The sequence below is a fragment of the Neofelis nebulosa genome, chromosome 7, assembly GCF_028018385.1.
Source record: "Neofelis nebulosa isolate mNeoNeb1 chromosome 7, mNeoNeb1.pri, whole genome shotgun sequence".
Classification (NCBI taxonomy): Eukaryota; Metazoa; Chordata; class Mammalia; order Carnivora; family Felidae; genus Neofelis; species Neofelis nebulosa.
In genome coordinates, this window is record NC_080788.1 from 13,797,754 (window position 1) to 13,820,638 (window position 22,885).

Here is a 22,885-nt window from a genome sequence, read left to right on the forward strand (position 1 = left end):
TTTCTCCTTCCCTCCTTCTCTCCACCCCTCACCCCCACCTCCTCTCTCTGCCTCCCCTCTGTCACATATGGAGACGGGTGCAGTGCCTAAGCGCTTTGAATCAGACAGGAAATCAGCCCTGTGGCACCTTCAACACTAAGAGGAAAGATAAACCTGGCACCTAAATATGACAAAGGGGGCACATGACACATAGCACGGGAAGAGTAAAAATTAAGTACAGTGAGAGTTGACTTTCAGGTGTCAGTCTCAATAGTGACTTCTCCCAAGATGCCTTCTCTGTTCTGTCACCACACCTTGGTTTCGTATCTCTTCACCTACGTGGTGCCGCTGGGGTTTTATTCCTACTATTTCTTTACTGTCTGTGCATCGCACCAGGATATAAGTTCCCAGAGGCCAGGCGCTCCCTCCGTCTTGTATCCTGTAATATGACTGCAAGATTTCCCCCGGAAGAAAGGGAAGCCTGGGGCTAGGGCGACAGGAAAATCAGTGTTCTAAGCCAAAGAGAGCAGTCCATGAAGATATCCAGGAATGGGAAGAGTGAGGCGTCTGTCTGCCTGGCAGCAGAGGGAACATGAAGAAGACTCTGGCTGTGCCCAGGGAAGGTTCCCATCTTGAAGATCCATCCGTGGAGGTCTGCAGAGAATACAGTGGGTGTGGATGGGCCCCAGAGGAATTACGCCGTAAGATTATGTCAACGTTGTTTGAAGCCAGAGGAATGTACCGAGCAGATAAATGCTTTAAAACTGAAGGAGAGATAAAGCAATTCGCCATGGAATGTTACCCATCCATTTAACAAATGTTGGTTGAATGCCAGCCATATGCCAGTCACCAACTCAAGTCTGGGAAGATCCGCCATGAGCAGACAGGCACGGGCACGAGACGAAGCTCGTAATCTGGTGCGGAGAAATAGGCAATAAACACACAAATAAGCAAATGGGCAAAAAAATCAACAAACAGTATGATCGTTTCAGATCAGGGAATGAGGCAGAGTTGTGGGAGATGGGCAGAATGACAGGCACAGACAGATACTGGAGGGGCTCATCCATCAGCTGTGGTGAGGAACATAGATTGCATTCCAAATTTTTTTTTTTTCAACGTTTTTAATTTATTTTTGGGACAGAGAGAGACAGAGCATGAACGGGGGAGGGGCAGAGAGAGAGGGAGACACAGAATCGGAAACAGGCTCCAGGCTCCGAGCCATCAGCCCAGAGCCTGACGCGGGGCTCGAACCCACGGACCGCGAGATCGTGACCTGGCTGAAGTCGGACGCTTAACCGACTGCGCCACCCAGGCGCCCCACATAGATTGCATTCCAAATGCAAAGGATAGAGGTTGGAGGGTGTCAGACAGAAGAGGGGCATTATCTGATTTATGGAAAGATGTTATGGCTTGCTCCGTGGACAATGGGCTTCGGAGGGGTCAAGGCGAAAGACAAGGCAGGAAGACCAGCTGAGGGCATGGTGTCCTTTAGGACCGAGATGATGGGAGTGGACAGCCAAGGAGCACGCAGGAAGAGGTCTAGAGCGAGATGACAGGTTTCTCACTTGGGATGTAAGGAAAGAAGAGAAGCCCTGAAACATCAGTTCGGAGGTTATCGTGTGGATTTCAATACCTTTTTATTGGGCTGGCGGACCTGAGAAGTATATTTTTAGGGGAGCGCTTCAAGACTTTTTTGTCTGAATAGTAAGTCTGGGTATTGGAAAGCGTACTTACAAAGGCTTTATAATATGACACGCAGTAAATGTGTTTGTTAAAATGGGATATAAAAATGTAAAAAACAAAATTATGTATAAAGTATTCCTTCAGTAACATTATAGATGAATAGAAAAAAAAAGGAGCATAGTAGAAGATATCGCTAATGCTTACTTTTGTAGATGAGGATTATAGTAAATGCTTCATTGTACTTACTTTCTGCATTCTCCATTTTTTTTTACCTTAAGCAATATTACTTATAGCCAAAAAATAGAGTTTAAGTCATCACGTGAAATAATTTAGCCTCCTTCTTCCAACTCATTTATTTTAATTTGGCTTTGGAGCCTTTTCAAGGAAATTCATAGAAAAAAAGAAATCTACAAAGTAAAGGAATAGAGAGCGAGTTGAGGCACCAAAGTACATAATGAATGGGATATATATATACATATATATATGATATCTAAGATAATATATATATATATGATATCTAAGATAGGATATATATATATATATATATATATATATATATGATATCTAAGATAAGATATATACATGGATATATATCCATACATATATCCATATATCCATATCCATACATATCCATATATATATCCATATATATCCATATCCATATATCCATATCCATTTATATATATCTCCATATCCATATATATATATCCATATATATATCCACATATATCCATATATATCCATATCTATCTATATATATCCATATCCATATATATATATATGTCCATATATATCCATATATATATATGTATGTATACATACATATAGATAGATAGATAGATAGATAGATATCCTATCCTAGGTAGATAGATAGATAGATAGATAGGTAGATATAGATCTATCTTGAGTGATTCTGTCTTGAGTGAGACAGAATCAGGATTTCTAGAGATAGAACCCAGATACCCTAGCCCTTTTGCATCCATCATGAACTGATACAACACTCTTACTGCTGGCCCAGCAGCCTTCTTAATAGTGTTCCAGGCAGCTATTATTATGGACCCATAAGATGGAGCCTGTCTCTCATGGGTCATGGGGAACCTCTGTTTTTGTTAAGCGTTGGTTTTGTTCCATCTTGGTTGATGGAGTCCCACCATTAAAATGTTCTTACCTACCCTGTTTTCTTCGGGAGCTATTGTATCCTATTCTAGCATTTCTGTTCTTAGGGACTCCATTCCTTCTAACACAAAACCCTTGTTCTCCAGATGGTAGTGGGAAAAAAAACAAAAAATGAAAAAACCCCAACTAAAAAACAGTGCTCTGTGAATGACCTAGCATGACGGTAAGAAGAACGCAAGGGAGGCCAATTTTGGCTAACTGAAAATAGAATTTGATGTGTTTTCTTTTTTTTTAGTAGGATGAAGTCGTTTCAGGGAAACTTTCGCAATTATTTTTATTAAAGTAAAGCTGGCTGAAGACATTTTTAAAACTCTATGGGAAACAGCAGAATGACGTTTCTGGGGATGCAAGGTGACAGTGAGAAACCCCTCCTTATTAGTTGTGGAAGAAACTTGGAAGATGAGGGTTGTTGAGTCTCAGCATTTGTGAAATAAGCTTGGGGCTGCTACCACCCGGGTTTGGTTTTGTTTTTTGATCTTTTAGGGTAATTAGGAGAATCAAATGAAACAGAGTGTAGTAAAGGACTTTGTAAACCCTAAATAAATACACAGATGTAAATGTGGCATGCATTCCAAGCTTTTGCAAACAATGGCTGTTGTTAGAAACCCCTCTAATGGTGATAAGGAAGTGGTAGGACGGGAAGAAATAAATCTGCTGGTAAGTTGTTTCTTCTCTCCCTTCTGGTCCTCCTTCTTTTTCTTTCTTATTTCAATTTCCAGTTTAAATGGTGGTACGCATTGCTGCTGGGATAGTCCTAATTTTTTAACATCGCATGACAGCGTTTTGGAAAGTGATGAGTGAGAAATGTTTACCGTAAATCTGTCCCAGGAAACCCGCCGATCCTTAAATTCTGCCTTCTCAAATTAGGAGCGCTTCCTAATTGTCCCCCCAAAGTGTAATCTCTCCCTTTTCTGAATTGCCATAGCAATTTGCTTGTAGATGTACTTATCATGTTCTTATTTTACCTTCTCCCAAGCTTCCTTCCCACTGAAGTTTTGGTCCCTTGAAGGGGATGCCCAATCGAACTCATTTTTCTATGCCTTCAGTGCCAAACACCAATGGGCACCAAATAGACAGTTATTCAGCCGAATTCATTTTTTTTTTTCATTTTTTTTTTCAATGTTTTTTATTTATTTTTGGGACAGAGAGAGACAGAGCATGAACGGGGGAGGGGCAGAGAGAGAGGGAGACACAGAATCGGAAACAGGCTCCAGGCTCCGAGCCGTCAGCCCAGAGCCCGACGCGGGGCTCGAACTCACGGACCGCGAGATCGTGACCTGGCTGAAGTCGGACGCTTAACCGACTGCGCCACCCAGGCGCCCCTCAGCCGAATTCATTTTTAAAAGCATTTGTCGGGAGCCTACTCTCTTCTCCACTCTGGGCAAGGAGAGCGGGAACAAGGCTCTCTGTTTGAGGTCACACACACATGTATTCAGAAAGAGAGGACTTACAAGAAAGAGTTCAAAAATCTCCTAAATTTCTATGGCATCGAGGTTTGGGTTTTCAACCATAAAACTCAAAGTCTATGGATCAATCACCCGTTTCAAATAAATAGCAACACCCAGTGAAAACCTTCTCAAAGGAGGAGATTACTACATCGCATCTCCACCAAGCCCGTATCAATAGTTGGAGGCTTGGAATGGCTTTTTATTTTTTATTTTTTATTTTTCATTTTTCAACATTTTTTATTTATTTTTGGGACAGAGAGAGACAGAGCATGAACGGGGGAGGGGCAGAGAGAGAGGGAGACACAGAATCGGAAACAGGCTCCAGGCTCCGAGCCATCAGCCCAGAGCCTGACGCGGGGCTCGAACTCACGGACCGCGAGATCGTGACCTGGCTGAAGTCGGACGCTTAGCCGACTGCGCCACCCAGGCGCCCCTTGGAATGGCTTTTTAGATTTGAGAGTTGGATCTGATCTTCCCTGCTCTTTTGCGCTGGGGTACCGAAGGGGACACTGGTTTGGAGCCAGTCTTCTCTTGGGAGTTTGGCCTTTGTGGTTCTTTCTCAAAGCCCTCAATATTCTGGTATCCATTGTTTGAATGGCTGACTTGGGGCCAGGAGGCAACCGTAAAAGTAATAGTAAGTGTCCTAGGATTTCTTATCAAGACTGGTGAAGGGACTCGCAAGCTAGTTGTTACAATGTTCTTCCCCTAGTGTCCAGCTAGTGCTGGTCCACCTTTCAAGGCATAGTTACATCTCAGACCCAACTCTGCATGTTCTTCTACTCCCAGCCCCCTCCCTTCTCCCAACTCCTCTGTGGGTTTTGGAGCTATGACTCCGTTCCCATAGTGCCCGATGCTACCGCTGTCATCCCCCTTGCCCCATGAGTGGCAATGGTCTGTGCTTCTGCTAAGACTGTGAGCTCTTGACACCCTGGAAGTCCAATCTCTTTCTTCTTCCTGGAGCTTAGCATACACCACACTTACACTAATTACTCAATATTTATTTGTTGACTAGATAAAACATTGCAACCAGAAGTAATCCCCTCCTCTTCCCCTCCCCTCATGCTTTGCTTTAATGCCACCTCCTTAAATCTTAACACTTTTTCACCGACATTAGACTTCTGTCTGCCTGATATCAGCATTCTATCTTATATAACCAAAGGGAGAGAAAACTGCCTGAGAATAGATTTCAAGTTTACTTACTTCTTTAACATTTACAAAAAAAAAAAAAAAAAACCTTAATCTTTTCTTCAACAAATCATCTTTGAGCTTTTCCCACATGCCAAAAATAGATGAAAGCTTGAGAGAGACAACGGGAGATAAATAGACACAGCATTCTTACTCTCAAAGTCTACTAGGAAAGACTGACCATGAAACTAATAGCATGGAGGGTCTGAGAAGGAAATGCAGACAGGATTCCACATCCAGTTGCATTCGTTCCCTTAACGTTTCTACCCAACCTAAGTGTTTCCAATCGTGGTCTCAGATGGCTACGATGCAAAAAGTTTGGCCTTCAGTCTCTGCCTTTGTGGTGTGTGAAGTAGAATAGCAGAGATGTTAATAACGTGTAAAGCATTGTAGCTCGAAATGCCTGCCCCATTGTGATGAGATGCCAAAGACACAATGAGGGGCAAGGTACGTAGGAGGGTTGAAGTTTTGAAAGGAAAGAATGGATCTGCCGGGTTGAGCTGGTGGGCCGGATCACGAATGCAGGTGAGTCTTACTAAAGGGTTTAAGACATTATCCCTTGAGCAATGGGCAGGCACTGATGGTTTGTAAGAGGAGAAGTGACATGATCAGATTTGTGTTTCAGATAGACGCCTCTGGGAGCAGAGGAAGATGGATGGGGTGAGGGCAGAGAAACTCACAGCAGTGACAGCAGTTGGAAGGGAGTGGCAACGGTCCAGGCTTCCCCAAAATGTTTGTTGTCAAAGAGGCAAATATCAGAAGACCCCACTGTGCCTTTGGAGCCTCGAGGGAGAGGTTATGCATGCTGGGTGAGGCAAAAGAGATACTTCTTTGCCCCGCCGCCCCTTCCTTCCTGGTGCCCTGTAGAGACAGTCCCTAAAGGCTAGCCAGCTCCATGCCCAGAAGGCACTTTCCTGATGTCCCCTTCCAAAGATAAAATGTAGTCCAACATTCCAGAATGATGAGATAAATTTGTAAATATAATCAAAACATGTTTTTCTTTAGTTTCCAGGATGGGATCAGAAAAATAATGCTCAAGGGGAAAAAAGAAATACATCTGTTCTTTTTTTCTGCCCCCTTTTTTTTTTTTTTTCCTGATTTGAGGCCAATCAACTTAGAATCAGAAACTCTCAAAACTAGGTCGTACAGCCACTTTAGATCCTAGAGACTTTGGGCCATGCAAATTAATTAATTAATTAATTAATAAAATGAAACCCGCAGACACTGACTAGACTAGGGCGCCCGTGGCTGTTAGAAAGAGGGGATGAATTTCTTCCAATTAGAAATCTAGAAGAAATTCTGGAAGGGACCTGACAGTTCAGATAGCTTGAGAACTGTGTTACTTTTCAGGGTCTGGGCTAACAGAACCATTCTGGGCCCACCTGAGATTCAGGTCGGAGCCCTCAGAATGAGGTTTCTTGACACCAGAAGTCAAAGAAGTCACGCGTGTGATCCTAATGCCTGGAGGTTGACGCACTTACATCCAAAGACCTAATGCCTTATGAGAAGCTGGCAAGGTGATCTGACGTGAACGGTGAAGGCAAAACAGACAAAAAGCCAATGTTCTGTATGCTGGGGACAACTGCCTGGCCACATGGATGGTTGTATTGCTTTTTCACAACAATCTACCAGCCCCTCTTTTACAGAGAAACATACCAAGGATTAGAAAGATACATTAAACAGCCAATCATTTATTGAAGGAGCCAGGCCTAGAAGAGGCAATCCGATTGTCCAAAAGCAAGGCTGTAAGAACAAAGTACCATCTAAAGTTTAGAGACAGGGTGCTTGGATGGCTCAGTGGGTTAAGCGACTGACTCTCGGTTTCGGCTCAGGTCATGATCTCATGGTTGGTGAAATCGAGTCCTGTGGTGGGCTGTGTGCTGACAGTGAGGGGCCTTCTTGGGATTCTCTCTCTCCCTCTCTCTCTGCCTCTCCCCAGCATGTTCTTTCTCTCTCTCTCTCTCTCTCTCTCTCTCTCTCTCTCTCAAAATAAATAAGTAAACTTAAAAAAAGCTCAGGGAACATTTATTTCTGTTGGATTATAGTCAACTGAAATTGTCTCAGGAGATGGGATCTTAGGAATAGAAGTCAGAAGAAACGGATATGGCAGTTCTGGTCTTCAGTAAGTGTTGGTACACTAACAAATAGATGGAAGGCGAAGAACTGAGAATGATTTCAAAGAGCAGTGCTGGGCCCAGGCACAGAACCCAGAACATTTTCATAAGAGCCATGAAGGGGCACCTGCGTGGCTCACTTGGTTAAGCATCTGATTTCGGCTCAGGTTATGGTTTCACAGTTCGTGAGTTTGAGCCCCGTGTCAGGCTCTGTGCTGACAGCTCAGAGCCTGGAGCCTGCTTCGGATCGTCTCCCCCTCTCTCTGCACCTCCCCTGCTCACACTCTGTCTCTCTCTCTCTCTCTCTCAAAAATAAAATAAACATTAAAAAAAAAAAAGTGAGCCATGAAATACCATGCTAATCGTAAGGGTTATTCCCAGCTTTGGTGAAGTATCCTTTGGGGAAAATTTCTGAATGTGAAAAAAAAAAATCATTTAGAAACCTGCAGAACCCAATGAAACTCTGACAAGAGATGTGACCTTGGAGTGGGGGAAACGGTCTCTCACTTGAGCTGAGCACTTCACATATCCTGGCACAGAAGTTCCTTAGACTGTGTTTCAGAAACATGGGATCTTAGCCTTCATTTTTCTAAGCTCTAGAACTGGAGTCAGCAGGCTTTTTCTGTCAGTGACCAGGGAGTGAATATTTTAGCTTTTCACTAAGACCACGGGGTCTCCATGATAACCACTCAGCTCTGTCTGCTGTTGTCGTGTGAAAGCAGCCATAGGTAATAAATGATGGCACTTCCCTATTCCAATAATACTTCACACAAACTGGTGGGGGTGGGATCTGGCCAGAAGCCAGGCTGTAGCAGTTTGCCAAACTCCGCTCTGGAACCACATTAGCATGGAACCAGAAAAGAACAAGATATCGTTCAACAAAGATTGGGCAAGTGTCCCTTGTCTAATACACGCCCTGAAGAAGTTCACGGTCTAGTGTGGGAGACCGATACACAAGGAACGAACCACAGTGACCACAGGTGGTGTGAATAAAAGAGCTTAAGACGCTGTGGGAACACAAAGGAGTGAACTGGTAAATCCTTTCGGGGGGGGGGGGGGTTGGGGAAGGTTGCGTGGAGCAAATCACATTTCAACCCTCCTTCTTTCCTCACCCTTGGAAGGCACTGCCAATCTACTTCTGTACCACTGTCCCCAACCCAGGACATGACATCAGATTCCTACCGGACACAGAGGCTCGTGACTCACCACGACCCAACAGTACTACATTTGCCATGTGGAGCGTAAGCCATTTCCAGTCCTCTGAAAGGATAAGCAGGAGTGCCCCCAGTGAGGAAGCAAGGCACCGGATACAACAAGGACCTGGGCGGAGGGACAGAAGGCAAAGACTGGCCACTACTCACAGAAGAGCAGAGCTTCACTGAAAAAAGGGCGAGGGATTCTGAGTGGAGAGGAGGCTGTAGGCGAATATGCACACACCGGGGCTACGTTTCGGTCATGAGGAATCTCAAAAGGCACCGTGGGAGTTGATTTCTTCTTTCTACTTACGTTTTAGGAAACCCTTTGTTGAGCCCGGGTGGCTCAGTTGGTTAAGTGTCGGGCTCTTGATTTCCGCTCCGCTCATGATCTTACTGTTTGTGAGTTCGAGGTCCACGTCGACCGCGTGAAGCCTGCTTGGGATTCCGTCCCCCTCGCTTTCTGCCCCTCCTCCACTTGCTCTCTCTGTCTCTGTCAAAACAAATAACAATTAGAAAAAGAAAACCTTTTGTGGTAGCCGTTTGAATGCTGGCTTAAAAGGCAAGGAAAGGGCCCAGAATCGGGAACAAGGAGAGACTGCCTAAAGGCTGTTGAAAAAAATCTGTGAGCAATAACAGATATCTATCCCTAGACACTGGGGTAGGGACGAAACAGATGAGAAAAGAGATCTAATATAAAGGTGCAAAATTTGCAGTTCTTGGCTATCGAATTGCATGTAGAGTTAAGAGGAAGGAGAGGGCCAGACAATGGGCAGCTTCCGCCCTCCAACGACTGGGGAGACAGACGGAGAAGTGTAATCAAGCCAAAATGCCTACTGTCCTGATTTGAATAAAATCTTGAAAATCTGTGCAAAGACGGGAAGTTTGGAAAGAGGGGAACATCAGACTTGGATGTTGGGGAAAACCTCAGCTGATTCTAATTTTTAATTCCCCCTGCTTCATACTCGGAGCCATAGAATCAAATACGACATTGCATGCTTCCCGTGAGCTCATTAGCAGTGACGGGTCTGATGTATACAAGAGAAATTGAGAAATTTCACCACAGATGGGGATGCCTTGATTGCTTGGTGAGGCTGTGACTGCAATAGTCAGCAACAGGTGTTTCAAAAGACAAGCTGAGACTCCAAAATGGTTGGGGAATAACAATTTACGCTGATTGCAAAACCCTGATCTTGTTTTTCTCCTGTTTCTCTCTTTTACTGAGCAAGTGGGGTACCATTTCTCATTCCACCTATTTGAGACATGCACTTCGGGATGTGTTTTTGCTCCTCCAAAAGTCCTAGCTTCTACCATACCTTTTATTCCCTTCCCATCTCATGGGCCTCTGAAAATGTTCAGATCTCCTAACAGTGACAAAGAAAGAATGTTTGCCCAGAGAAACACTGGTAACTTGGGACGGCCACGTTTAATAGTCTGGAAGTGTCCAATCTTCCCCTTTGGAAAAAAAAAAAAAGCTGATAGAAATCTCCATGTTTTACTTGTGGGAAATTAATGACAAATTCCGAGAGTGTGAACAGATGGGGTGGCAAGTGACAGCTCGTCTTGTATATATGAATGTGTGTATTGAGGGCATTTCAAGCCTTAAAAACATGAATAGAGGTTAAAGTCATATGAACCGAGTACAGAAGGGGCTAGGTGGATTAAAGAGATATTGTAGGTCTTTCTCAGTTTATAGGGGCAGCTACCAAATCGAGTAATATTCTTCCTCTTCCTTGAAGAATGCACATGGAACACAATAGCCTCCGTGAATGACCATTTCTCTTGGGTTTGTGGGGAGAGGAGAATTTATTTGTAATGCCTTTTTAATAGTCTTATCTAAGATGTGCCTTTCTCATATATACAACTTAGTTTCTATGTGTACTTTGGGCATCGTATTTTTAGATGGAGCTGATGGCCATATTAACTTAAGCTCTGGAAGTCTATATTGTTCGTAAAAGCTTGGCCAAAATTTTTAGGCTACTTTAAAGTCCACCTTCAACTAAGAAAATTGATAAGAGCTAGCTCCATATACATTGTTAAATCTGCCAAAAATCTTTTAAACCCTTGGTTCAGTACCTATACATGAAGTAATCTTGGGGAAGTTACTTAATCTCTCCTTAATTCAATCTCTCATCTGTACATCGGGGATGCTTTTGACATCTGCTTTGCCAGATTTTCAGAAGGAGAGAGAAATCTTTTCAAAGGAAACACAGTAGCTGGTCTCTAATGAGCAAACACTAAATAAGAGCTATGATGTCGTTCATGGTGACCGTGATTGAAACAACAATGGAATTAATAGTATTTATACACCTTCCTAGGCCTGCTAAGCTTCCATAGTTTACTACTATCTTGTGGGAGCACATATGTTTTTGGAGGATACAGAGCTAAATAGTCAATGCGCACTTTTTAAAAAAACCGTAGAATGATCTTGTTCTTTGCTGCTGACCTTTTTTGCAATGACCTCTTTACCTCTTAGACCCATTAACAGGATGTGCGACAATATGCTGCCTGTCATCTGTTTCAAAGACACAGTGATACGACGCAGGTACACCAGATGGATAAACCTAGTGTGACTAATTATTGTGTATTTGCCTTTAATTATTATCATTTATTACCAGAGGAAAGACAATAGAGGTTCTTTGACTTAGAAGAAACTGTTGGCAGCCGGGAAGTTTTTTGTTTTTTTTGTTTTTTTGCGGGGGGGCGGGGAACATTATTGAGTGCATCTAAAGTTTTCATTGTTGGGGAAAAGAAATGAGAAGGAAAGAAAAGGAAAAGGAAAAACAAAAAGCATGTACATTCAATAAATAGATGGGTAGGTAAGTACACACATACCTACGTACATACATAGTGGATGGATACAATTTAATTTGCTTTAACATTGCATTTAATTGGCTTCAATCAATCTCTAACTTTAACTTTTAAGGCCAACAAGTGTGTGATGATGACTGAGATTTAGGAAAGGAATCTGAGCCTAGAACATCATCGCCACAAAGAGGAATTTGCCTAAGAGTCTCTCATCAACTGTATCCTGATTTTTCTCTCATTTTGAAGCAATATTAATTTTTTTTTTTTACTTGTTACGGGGCTCCAATCATGAGCGAGATCATTTGAAAAGCATGAAAGGTTTTACCCTAAAGTTAACCAAGCAATTTGAAGGGGTAATTTCTAGGGGGAAAGTTTATAATGGAATTTCCTATTTAGACAAGCAGGGCTCAGTACAACAGACTTTAGAATCAGCCTAAGTGGTTTACACAGTGACATCCCAAAACCCCACCGTAGCTGGGGCGCTCTGTATTCTTCCCCTTTTCTAGATTCCAGGATCATATGGCGATACGTATGAGCATAGCCTTTCGGGGGTTGGCAAGAGGAGAGTATTTTTTGCAACACGAGCTATCACAAAGGGTGTGCATTAGGAGAAGAAAAGCCCGTTGTGAAAGCCAAGTAGCTGCTTTTGAAATGATATTATAGGAGTGCAACCAGAAGTCGAGAAGAAATATAGTCCGGCCATGAAATAATCCAGTCGAGGCACTGAACAGGAGGAAGATGAGCCCGGTCCTGAGGAAGGTGTGTGTGGATGCATTTCTTCCTGGCTGCGTGTGGCCGACATCTATCATTGCCCGCTTCCTAAGAACTCTCTTATTTCCTCTTCTTCCTTTGTGGAAAGTCTTCTCTTAGTCAAAGGGCATAATGAGAATAACCGGAAGCCCTCACCGCAGGCTGTGAATCTTGAATAGTGAAAGGACAAGCGATAATTGTTGACTGCATTTTGGCCCTGACCATATTGTTCCAACTTCACAGCTGCCTGCGTTTCCTGCTTCCTGGCCTCCGAGATTGCCTGTGTCGCAACATCATGGGCAGATTTTTATACTAGCAGTCACATCTGAGGTCTACTGGCCTCATTGGCCTTCCTTTGAATCCCCGCTAGCCTTTCAGTAAACTCTCTTCCCTTAGTTAGTTAGTTAGTTAGTTAGAATCAGCTTCCCTTCCTTGCAGCGAAAGCAGTCTTACTGTTAACACTGTGAGCAGATTTGGGGGGGAAAAAAGTTCTCCATTAAATTTTTCCCATTACAAGCATCCACGTTATACCTCAGGGACCCAACGGGTAGGAGTCCACGGAGGCTCTCCGGTGAATTTGGACATCAGATGTGCCCACTATCATGAGATGCATGCACGACTATATATTGTCACGATGCAAGTGTCACGTGCTACAAATAATTTTTGTGTTCTAATGCTATAATCTGAAACTTTAATATAATTGACTCTAAGCCAGCTTTAGAATATAAAATCAAAAGAAAACAGTTGCTAGCCTTCAGCTCTCCAACCCTTGCCATTATAGTGGGAGATTCCCAAAGACGGAGCCTCTATCGGCCGGAGTCTCCGAGGCAGGATATTGTAGAGAAGAGCCCCTCGCTAGTCTAAAACGCATGTGGCGTAAGTGAGCAAAAAATCATAGATTTAAGCCACTATAACGTATTATTCTTAGCCTACCTACCTAGCAAAACTTAGCCTACCCGGCTAATATGGTATGCCGTGATTGAACGAGTGCCAGATCGGTAGTTAGAAGAACTGAGTTTATTTCCTATTCTTCAACTCATCAACGAAGTGGCCTTGGGCAAGTCATTTGAATCCACCCGAATCATTTATTTACCTACTCTCCAAACATATTGGCGGTAGGGTAGGGGAGATAGCAAATCGCATTGCACGAGTGAAAGACTTATCTCAGTGCCTGAAGGTTCCACGAGGGAGCTTCCCGGACCGGTGGGTGGCCGAGTGCTCCTGAACAAACCCAGAGGCTGGCTGCCTTCACAGATGCCCCACCTCTGATGTGAGGTTACACACAGGGTCTCATATTTATTTGTTCAAGTATTCAAAAACCCCTGGGACTTGATAATCTCTAAATTTCTGTCTGACTCTCTAATTCTCCTTCTACTTATTCTTCGTTAAAATGTAAAGCAATGCTACTTTATCGATCTATCAAAACCTCTCTAAAAGACTCTTGGCAAAATGACGTCTTTCTTCCAAAGGGAAGGGTGGTGAAGTAAACCTGTGCCGGGCATTCACGCAGATATTTTCACTCTTGACCTACTCAGTAACCTCAGTGAACAGTTAGTTACTTCATCTGATGATGCAGAAAGGGCAGCTGAGCAGAGTAAAATTTCTTCCTCTTGGAAGATGCAGAATTAGGAAGTTAAGCTAGCTCTCGATGCTCCCCAAGCCTATCCTCCTTTGAATATACTATACATTTAGAACAAATCTTGTGAATCTGATTACTTTCCCAAGCCACGGAAAGTTTCTTCAAAATGTAAATAAACCTTGGATCTGGAGTTAATTTTCCTTTTGTGTAAAAGCACAGACGATCCCTGCTATTTTACTTTGTAAACACAGGTTTTCTCGGAGCAATGAATCGATGCAGTTATATGCTTTTCCCCATTTCCTCAATATTATGAATGGAAGTATAGAAACACTGGTTCTCAGTTTTACCTTTTTCAACTAACAATTGTTTGTGTCTGAGATAGAGCCGTGATTAAAGGGATACATTAACCTCTAGACTCATTTGATAAGCTGAGACTCAACCCGGCTCCCATGTCTGATGCTTACTTTCCTATGACAAGTATCTGCCCCTTGGGAAAGTGTGAGTTTTGGAAATTTTCTTAATGGTTTTGTCAATAACAATCATTAAGAGGAAGCAGTGAGTCCTTCTTCAACTCAAATCTACTCATAGAAGGGAAGATAGAGGTGGGTGGGTGTGTGGGGGGGGATTCATTGAATGACAGTAGCAGAGCAAAAGTTACTATAAACAGATGGTTCTGGGATACAAGAACATGCCTTTTCACATTAGGCTGGAGAAATGGAAGATAATCTACTATTGAAACCCCAGGACTTTGAGGAGTCATTCATTCACTTAGCAGGTATTGATTGAAGACCTACTCTGTGTCAAGCACTATTTTGGACCCTAGAGAGCAAATACTTTTCTCTGCTAGGTCTCTGTGGAGCCTTCAGTAGATCTAAAACAGAATTGGCTTTGGATGATCATGGCGTGTCATTGTAGGTTCATCAACTGTAACAGATACACCCCCGCTCTGGTGGGGGTGTAGGTAATGGGGGAGGCTATCTACACCTTCAGACAGTGGGAGGAAAGCCCTAGTGACCTCTTATTTTCAAGGATGGCCTCCAAGATCAGTGACCATTGGGTAGCATTAATGATACTGAAGTTGTTCCCCTGCTTTCTGATTTATTAATTCATTCAATAAATATTTATTGAGCACCTGCTATGTGTTAGCATGTGAGGTTCTGAGGTGTAACACCAACTAGATATAGTCCCTGCATCACTGGCCAAATATTTCAGTAGGATAGTCAATAATAAACAAGTAAAATTAAAAAAAATAATTAATTTTTTGTCAATGTTATATCATGATAAATGTCAGAGACCTGGTTCTTGACATTATATATGGTAAATATCCAAAGAAATAATAAGTCCTAAAAACAAACAAACAAATAAACAAATAAGGGACACAACAAAAATAATACATACACCAAAAAGAAGGGGTGAGCTTTGACATATTTTCTTACCAGATTAGACTGTTCATATATAGATTGACTAATAAATGCACTCAGTTATTCACCCAAAGATTTATTGAGTTTCTCCTATGTGATGAACACTGTTGAGAACTGGATCCATAAAGGTAAGACTCTGCCCCTGTCATGAGACAGGAAAGAAGGAAAAGAAGAAGAAAAATGAACGAGCTTCTTTTCAGGCTTCCCAATCCTGGAGGACTAGGACTGAGCCTCTCTGCACACTGGGAATGAACACCTGAGCCCACATTTGCTTCTCATTGAAAACACATTTTTTTTCTGTTGAACACTTGAGGATCCCTCATGATCTCTGATAATCCTAAAAGGTCACAGATGTTCTCACAGAACGATGAAGACAAAGGGCTGATGTCAGTCTCAGGTACTTTTTAGTCCTAAAATAAACAATAACCCCATGGATTTCGGAAACAAGGAGAACGGGGTGCCAAAACGCAGAGAAAGAACTGACCTATGCTACTCCATGTTTAACAGGTGGTAGACCAGAAAGATATGGCTAAATGTCCACTCCCACACTGCTCTAGTCACACAAATAGTGTGCAGTTCATCACTCCCCACCCCCCACCTCACCATATCTTTCTTTGATGTTAAACATTTAGGATGTCTTTCATTCTAAGAATAAACTCAAGCTCTGAAAAATTCTTTCTAGAAAAAGTGCCTGTCATAGAGATTCTGCTGTCATTTGGGATCAAAGATAAGCATGATCCTATACCCATCACACCCTATCTCTTCTTCCCCTACATAACCCATGAGGCTTCTTTATCATATACTCTCCAGAATAATTCTTTCTAGTTAGAGGAACATACTCTTCAGGGAGACCCACAGAAGCTACTTGAGGAAATGTACTTCTCAAAAACGCTGCCTTTCTTGCTCAGGGGAGATAATATAACTCTGAGGAAATGCTTTATAAGTCTTGGCATCCATAAAACTGTATCTTCTTTGGACAGTTGAAGCCGGTGGCTTGAGAGCACAGCATCCATACAGGGCAAGCGATGTAGAATTTCCCTACAGACTGAACTTACATCTCGCACCAAATGGCATGGATTTGTGCCCTTTAAAATTCCTAAATCCCTCCTCTGTGATTCCTGTCAAAGAGAGAGCTTTTGGTTTCAGAATTAAAGCCCAGAATCACAATGAACTTATTAAGGAGATAGCTAAAATGCATGAAATCCAGGGTCTAACATGCAGACTCCATCAACTTTTACATTTTAGTTGTGCTTTCCATGGCAAGGATAAAATCTCATCATAGACCTCTAGATATCAGAGATCAGACGCCAGTTGGCTCCAAATATATGCCTTTAACATAAGGATCGTGCTGTCTTCTTGTGCACTGACACTACAGTGGGTACAGGGATCGTCGGTGTCGTTTTGTGTGCCTTGATTAGTCTTTAAATTCTTTGGAATGCTTTAGTGAGTATGTTTGCTTTTCAAACTAGGCTGAGCCAATGACGGCAAACGAGTCCAGGCTTCGCAATCAGACTTTACTTCAAAGATCATATCTGCTATTTTCAAGCTATGTCACTCACGGCAAGCTATTCTACCTCACGATCCCCTAAGTTCATCTGTAAAATGGAGGTGATAACAATCTCTATTTCTGGAGAAATGTTACGAGGAAGACAAACAAAAACAAAAGCATATATTTTTATCTTCGCACAACTCAATGAAGAATCTCGATCGAAATGATGACTTCATCCTCCAGAGGAGAAACTGGAAGCTTGAAGAGACCGCAGAGTCACCGTCAATGCCAAGGGCCAAACTAAGACCCAGGTGTCCCGATTTCAAGCTGGTGCAACTGTAACCGTTGTTGTTTGTCTCCAGGAAAACTATTTAAATAAACTATTATTTATCATACTGTCTTCTAAGTAGAATATGTATAATCTGTTATTGTGTATATAATATATAATAAATATGTTATATATAAATATGTATTATTGAATATATAATATACACTAGGGGCGCCTGGGTGGTTCAGTAGGTTAAGCATCTGACTTTGGCTCAGATCCTGATCTCCGGATTGTGAGTTCAAGCCCGGCGTGAGACTCTGTGCTGACAGCTGAGAGCCTGGAACCTGCTTCGGATTCTGTGTCTGTTTCTCTGTCTACCTTTCCCCCACTTGTGCTCTCTCTCTCTCTGTCTCTCAAAAATAAATAAATGCAAAAACTGTTTTTATTTTTATTATTTTTATTATTTTTTTTTAATATTTGAGAGACAGAGACAGGGTATGAGCAGGGTAGGGGCACAGGGCAGGGGGGCACCCAGAATCGGGAGCAGGATCCGGGCTGTCAGCACAGAGCCCAATGTGGGGCTCGAACTCATGTAACCGCAAGATCATGACCCGAGTTAAAGTCAGACACTTAACCGACTAAGCCACCCAGGCGCCCCCCCTCCAGAATGTTTTTATAATATATAATAAATATATGCACATATAAACTTACATAAATTTATATATTTAAATATATATTTATAAATATATACAAATAACTATAAAGTGTTCTTTTTAGGGACTTGTAGAAAATGTATCATAGAAACTTTAAATGACAGAGTAGGTAAAATTCCAGTTTTTAAATGTTTCAATGTGTATTACACATACTCATGTACAGTCAGCTTTTTTTTTTTTTTATAGATTAATATCATGGCTTAAAATAAGGTACACATTCAGGAGTGCTAGGAAAATAAAATAAGTTACTTCGTGACGTATTGGGAGCTTTATATTCCCTGTATCCTCTTAAACGTTTTTAAATGCAGTTTGACCAAAGCATTCATATTCTACTGTGGCTTGGAGGTATATATATTAATTTGTATATATGAACGTGTATATGTGAGTGTATAAGTGTACATATGTCTACCCTGGATACATATACGCCTATGAATATACATGTGTTACCCACAAACACACACTTTTTCTTCTCTCCTTATCTTCCATATGGAACCTTACTTGAATTTCCCTTGAATTGTCAACAATGATTATTCACTCTAAATGAAAAATAATTTCTCAGTTGTTTCTTTAATCAAAGTAAGCTTAAGATTCTTTCTTGATCCAATTTAGATGGAATTTCCTTTGTCTAAGTGGGACTGTCATTTTGCACCATAATCTCCAGACTTTATGAAACTAGCATATAGAATCGAACAAATAAGCCAACATCAGCTTCACATTTCCAATAAGAAGGAAAAAAAAAAAAAACCCACCTATGATTAGTTTTTTTAAAAACATGAAGAAAGAAAAATGTGTATTGTTTCCTTGTTTACTTTTATCAAAGCTTTTCCTTTGAGGATGGCTGGGGTCTCTCTGAACATTTTCATCTCAGTGGCAAGTCAGTTTGGAGTCCGAATAGAAGCTTCTTAAAAATATTATTTTTGGAAAACTGACACTAATTGAAAGTCAACACTAATAATGTAAGGCCATCAGCAGCAGAGAAGAATGATAGGAGTGAGCAGAGTTTACAAAAATGAGCCAAAGCATCTGGAACCCTTCGCTGTGCGTGAGACCTGTCCTCTCAGTGAGAGACTCAGTACTGGCTCCCGAGAAGAGGGTTTGAGATCATCAGTGTCGCAGCCAATTCTTTCAACCTTATGGTTCATCGTCTTGCTGGTGAATTACCTTCCTTATTATTAATTCATGGGGAGGCTCCTCTTCTCTATCTTGACATTCTAGAGTTAAGGAAAACAAATTCATTCAACAAAACTGTATTGCATGTTGTGCCGGGGGGAGAAGCGACGGCATGGAATCAAGCGTGATCTGGGGTCATACAGTGCCCCCTGTGTCCCATGAATATTGAAGTGAATGTAAATAACTTCAACTTGATGTGATGTGATCCGAATACAATGGCAGGATGGGAGGAAAAGGGTAGCATAGGTGACTACAGTTTCCATGAGGAAGAGAGTCAGATCTTTCTGCTGACCACCGTCATCAGTAGCCAGCACTATGCCAGGATCATAATAGATGCTCAACAAATATTGTGGGAAAGAGGGAATAAGGATAGGAGACAGGCAGTCTTAGCTCAAAACGGTCATTATGTCTTTAAGGTTCTAAATGGAGAACTTGAATTTCTCCCAGTACACGAGGAACAGAGGGAAGGGTCGTTCCAGGGAGAACAACCCTGTGCTAAGACACAAAAGGCAGTTGGATCATAGCAATCGTGAAGGAAGGAGCTTCCCTAGGACAAGAAGGGGGAGCTGGTAATGGATGGCCTTTATGAGCAGTGCTGATGATGCCAGGACACTAACTTATAAGAAGAGCAACCCAGCATTAAGCTTGAAGTCTGAATACACAGTGACAAGGCGACTCTGATCAACTGTCTCTTTGGCCAGAGCTAATTCTTTTCCTTGCTGGGCTAAGCTTTCATTAAACTAAGACAGGAAAGTGTTACGGGGCCTGAGATTAAGTGGGTAGAATTTGGATCGGCCTCACGTTTAGGGAGCAATGTTGGCAATGCACAAGGCAGGACGGGAGCTAAAAAATAGATTTAAAAAGGGGGAAAAATACAAAAAGAAGTATTGTTTTTAATGGGTGCTCTTGACTCAGGGTGGATGACCCTCGAGTCATGACCACGTAAACACTGATCTTGGCAAATTCCCCTTACTCTTCCTCTTTCAAACAATGCATACGCGTGTCAGGCTTTCTAAATTGTCATAAGGTAGGGCTGCTTGTTGGGGTAATTTGAAATTGGAGTCTGATTGCAAATATGTAATTTAAAAACACTCTAGTAGCAATTACCCTAGTCATTTACTGAAGAAAGGATGCCCTCCCAACGCATTTGCTTTCCTGAAAGGTTGGATCCGAGATTCTAGATGTAAGATGCTGAGTTACTCCCAGGGAAAGGATGGGACACATATGCCATATGAAGAGGGATAATGATGTGGACCCTACTGTTTTTGTATCAACAATACTTAGGTAGCTTACAGTGCTGATACTGGAAAAGAAATGACTTGTGTATGAAATAAGGCAAAATGACATGTTTAACCTGATAGAACAAAGGCTTATCCCCCTCTCCCTCCAAGGATGCAGAAGGAACTCTCAAACATTGTTGATTAGAAGATCGTGCTGTGATCATTGCAGCCAACACTGTTGGGTCAGATGCCAACTCAAAATGAGGACCTTGACCTCTTTTGTTTGTTTGTTTTGTTTATTTATTTATTTTGAGAGAGAGAGAGAGAGAGAGAGAGAGAGAGAGAACACAAGCAGGGGAGGGGCAAAGACAGAGGGAGAGGGAGAGAATCCCAGGCAGGCTCCACGTTCAGTGAGGAGCCCGACACAGATCTCCATCCCACAACCATGAGATCATGACCTGAGCCGAAACCAAGAGTCAGTCGCTTAACCGACTGAGCCCCCCAGGAGGCCGGGTGACCTCTTCTTTGAAAACAACCACGATGCACAGGGAAGGGCCCTTATGCTCTTGCGCGTGCCACATGACTACTGGCCACGGCTGTGTGATCCAGGGTGGGCTGCCCCTGGAGTTTTCCATTTTCCATTTCCAGAAGGAATCCTCCTGCAGTAGATGTGTGGAAAGTGTTTGTTGACTGATTAAACACTGGTTCTATGGATCTCGAAAACTAGCCTGCATCCACTTCATGACTGTCACTGAAGATTTATTAAAGACCAAACAAAGCCAAAGCCCCTTTCCAGTTACCTGGCACACGAAACTCAAAGTGAGACTTGATGAATCCACCTTGAATAAATCAATAAAGAACTGTCAGGAAGCTTTGCAGTATCTGCACGGGCTAGTGCAAGAGAGGCAAGGAGGAGACCACCAGTGAAATATGTTGGAGGCATTAGCTGAGGCAGCAGCAGACAAAGGGTGCCTCCTGCTTCACCCAGAAAAGCGGTCTACCTTCCTTTATTCTCTGCTTACCCGCAAACCAGAAGGGAGAGGGTTTGCTGGAGGAAATTCCCCAAATTCCCCACCTCATGGCCACCGAAGCACTTTTTATTATGTAATTCAGGGAGGGCAACCTTGCCTCCCAGCCCAAAGAATTGTAACATCTTCCAAGTGCATCGGATGCCCCTGCTCCCCTTTGCATATTTCCAGAGCTATTGCTGAAATGCAAAATTCAGTTTCCTTTGGCTCCTGTCATTTCCTGTAGCACTGTTTTGGGGGAGTAAAGGAGTCGCAAAATTGAAACTATTATTGCTTGATGAACTGGTCCTGGGGCCAAGGGGGAGATGGGTTTTAGGTTTAGTTGAGGAGTTGCAGAATTGAAACCATTATTGCTTGGTCATATGGTACTGGAGCTGAGGGGGAGCTGGGTTTTATGTTTAGTTGAGATGCTATGAAGAGGTTAATGGTGCCTCTTGTAACACGCAGTAGAGAAAACACTGGACCGGGGCCCCAGTTGACTGGGTCCTAACCACAGTTTTGACACTAACTTGAGCCAGAGACCATCTCACTGGACTTCATTCTCAACTACATCAAATGAGGGTCCGGTCTCTACTTGCCCTGGTGGCCAGCAGTCAGCACTCAGCTGTGGCTTTCAGAGTGTCTCTAGTCAATGGCTGCAGGCAGCCTGGCATTGCACTGAACCCTGGGAAGGCGGCCTTGTTTTTCGAGCGGTCCCTCTTTATTTTCTTTTCAATTAGTTTTATGTGTCTATTTATTTTCCTCAACAAGTTCATAATTTCATTTCTTTTTTCTGTTTATATTCCCTCTCTGTTTCCACCCAAACCCTGCCGTGCTCCACACTCTGAAAATCTGCTTGCTTTTAAAATCCATCTGCATTGAATTATTTATAGTTTTGATAAAGTCCTGTTTTGTCTGATGTTTATTTTCTTTAATAACAAGAAACCTGGGTGAACTTTTCCAAAAGACCGAAAAAGGATTCTAGTTTTCCAAGATGCTAGGCAACCGCGGCCAAAATGCACAAAACAAGCTTTGGGTGCCCTTTCTTTTGTAATTTGGTTTTTTTCCCCTCTATTAAACATCCTTTCATCTGAATGTGTTATGTAGGGAGGGGAAAGTAAATAAATCCCTTCAGCGTGGACTCTGTCCAGAACACAATTAGGTGCCTCTCTTCACTGGCCAATCCCTTTGCTTCCGTCACTTCTAGACCAATAATGATACTTTCAGTCCGCGAGGGGAATTCTGGGTTGTGATCGGCAGGCGTGGTCACATGATCAAAATGCTCGCTTATCCTCCTATGATTCTTATTACTATTCCCACTATTACTCCTATTACTAGTACCCTATTGCTTTTGGTTGCTTTTCATTCTCCATGACACCAACTTCGCTCGGAACATTTGGCCACCCCGATTTTAGGTTCCTTACGTGGATTTTTCCACTTTTATCTCTTCGGCTGCTCATTTCATGGCATTCGTATTCCTGATTACTGGGCGCCTCTGCAGCTAACCAGTTTTCAGACTCATATCCCCTTCCTCCAACATCCTCCCCGCCCCCTCCCCTTTGCCTTATATCATCCCATCCAGTGCTTCCTACATTAAATTAATTACCTTAGATGTTGGAGGTGCGTCAATGGGGGATGGGCGGGAGAGAGAGGTTTTCAGACCTTCCCACTAAGGTAAGCAC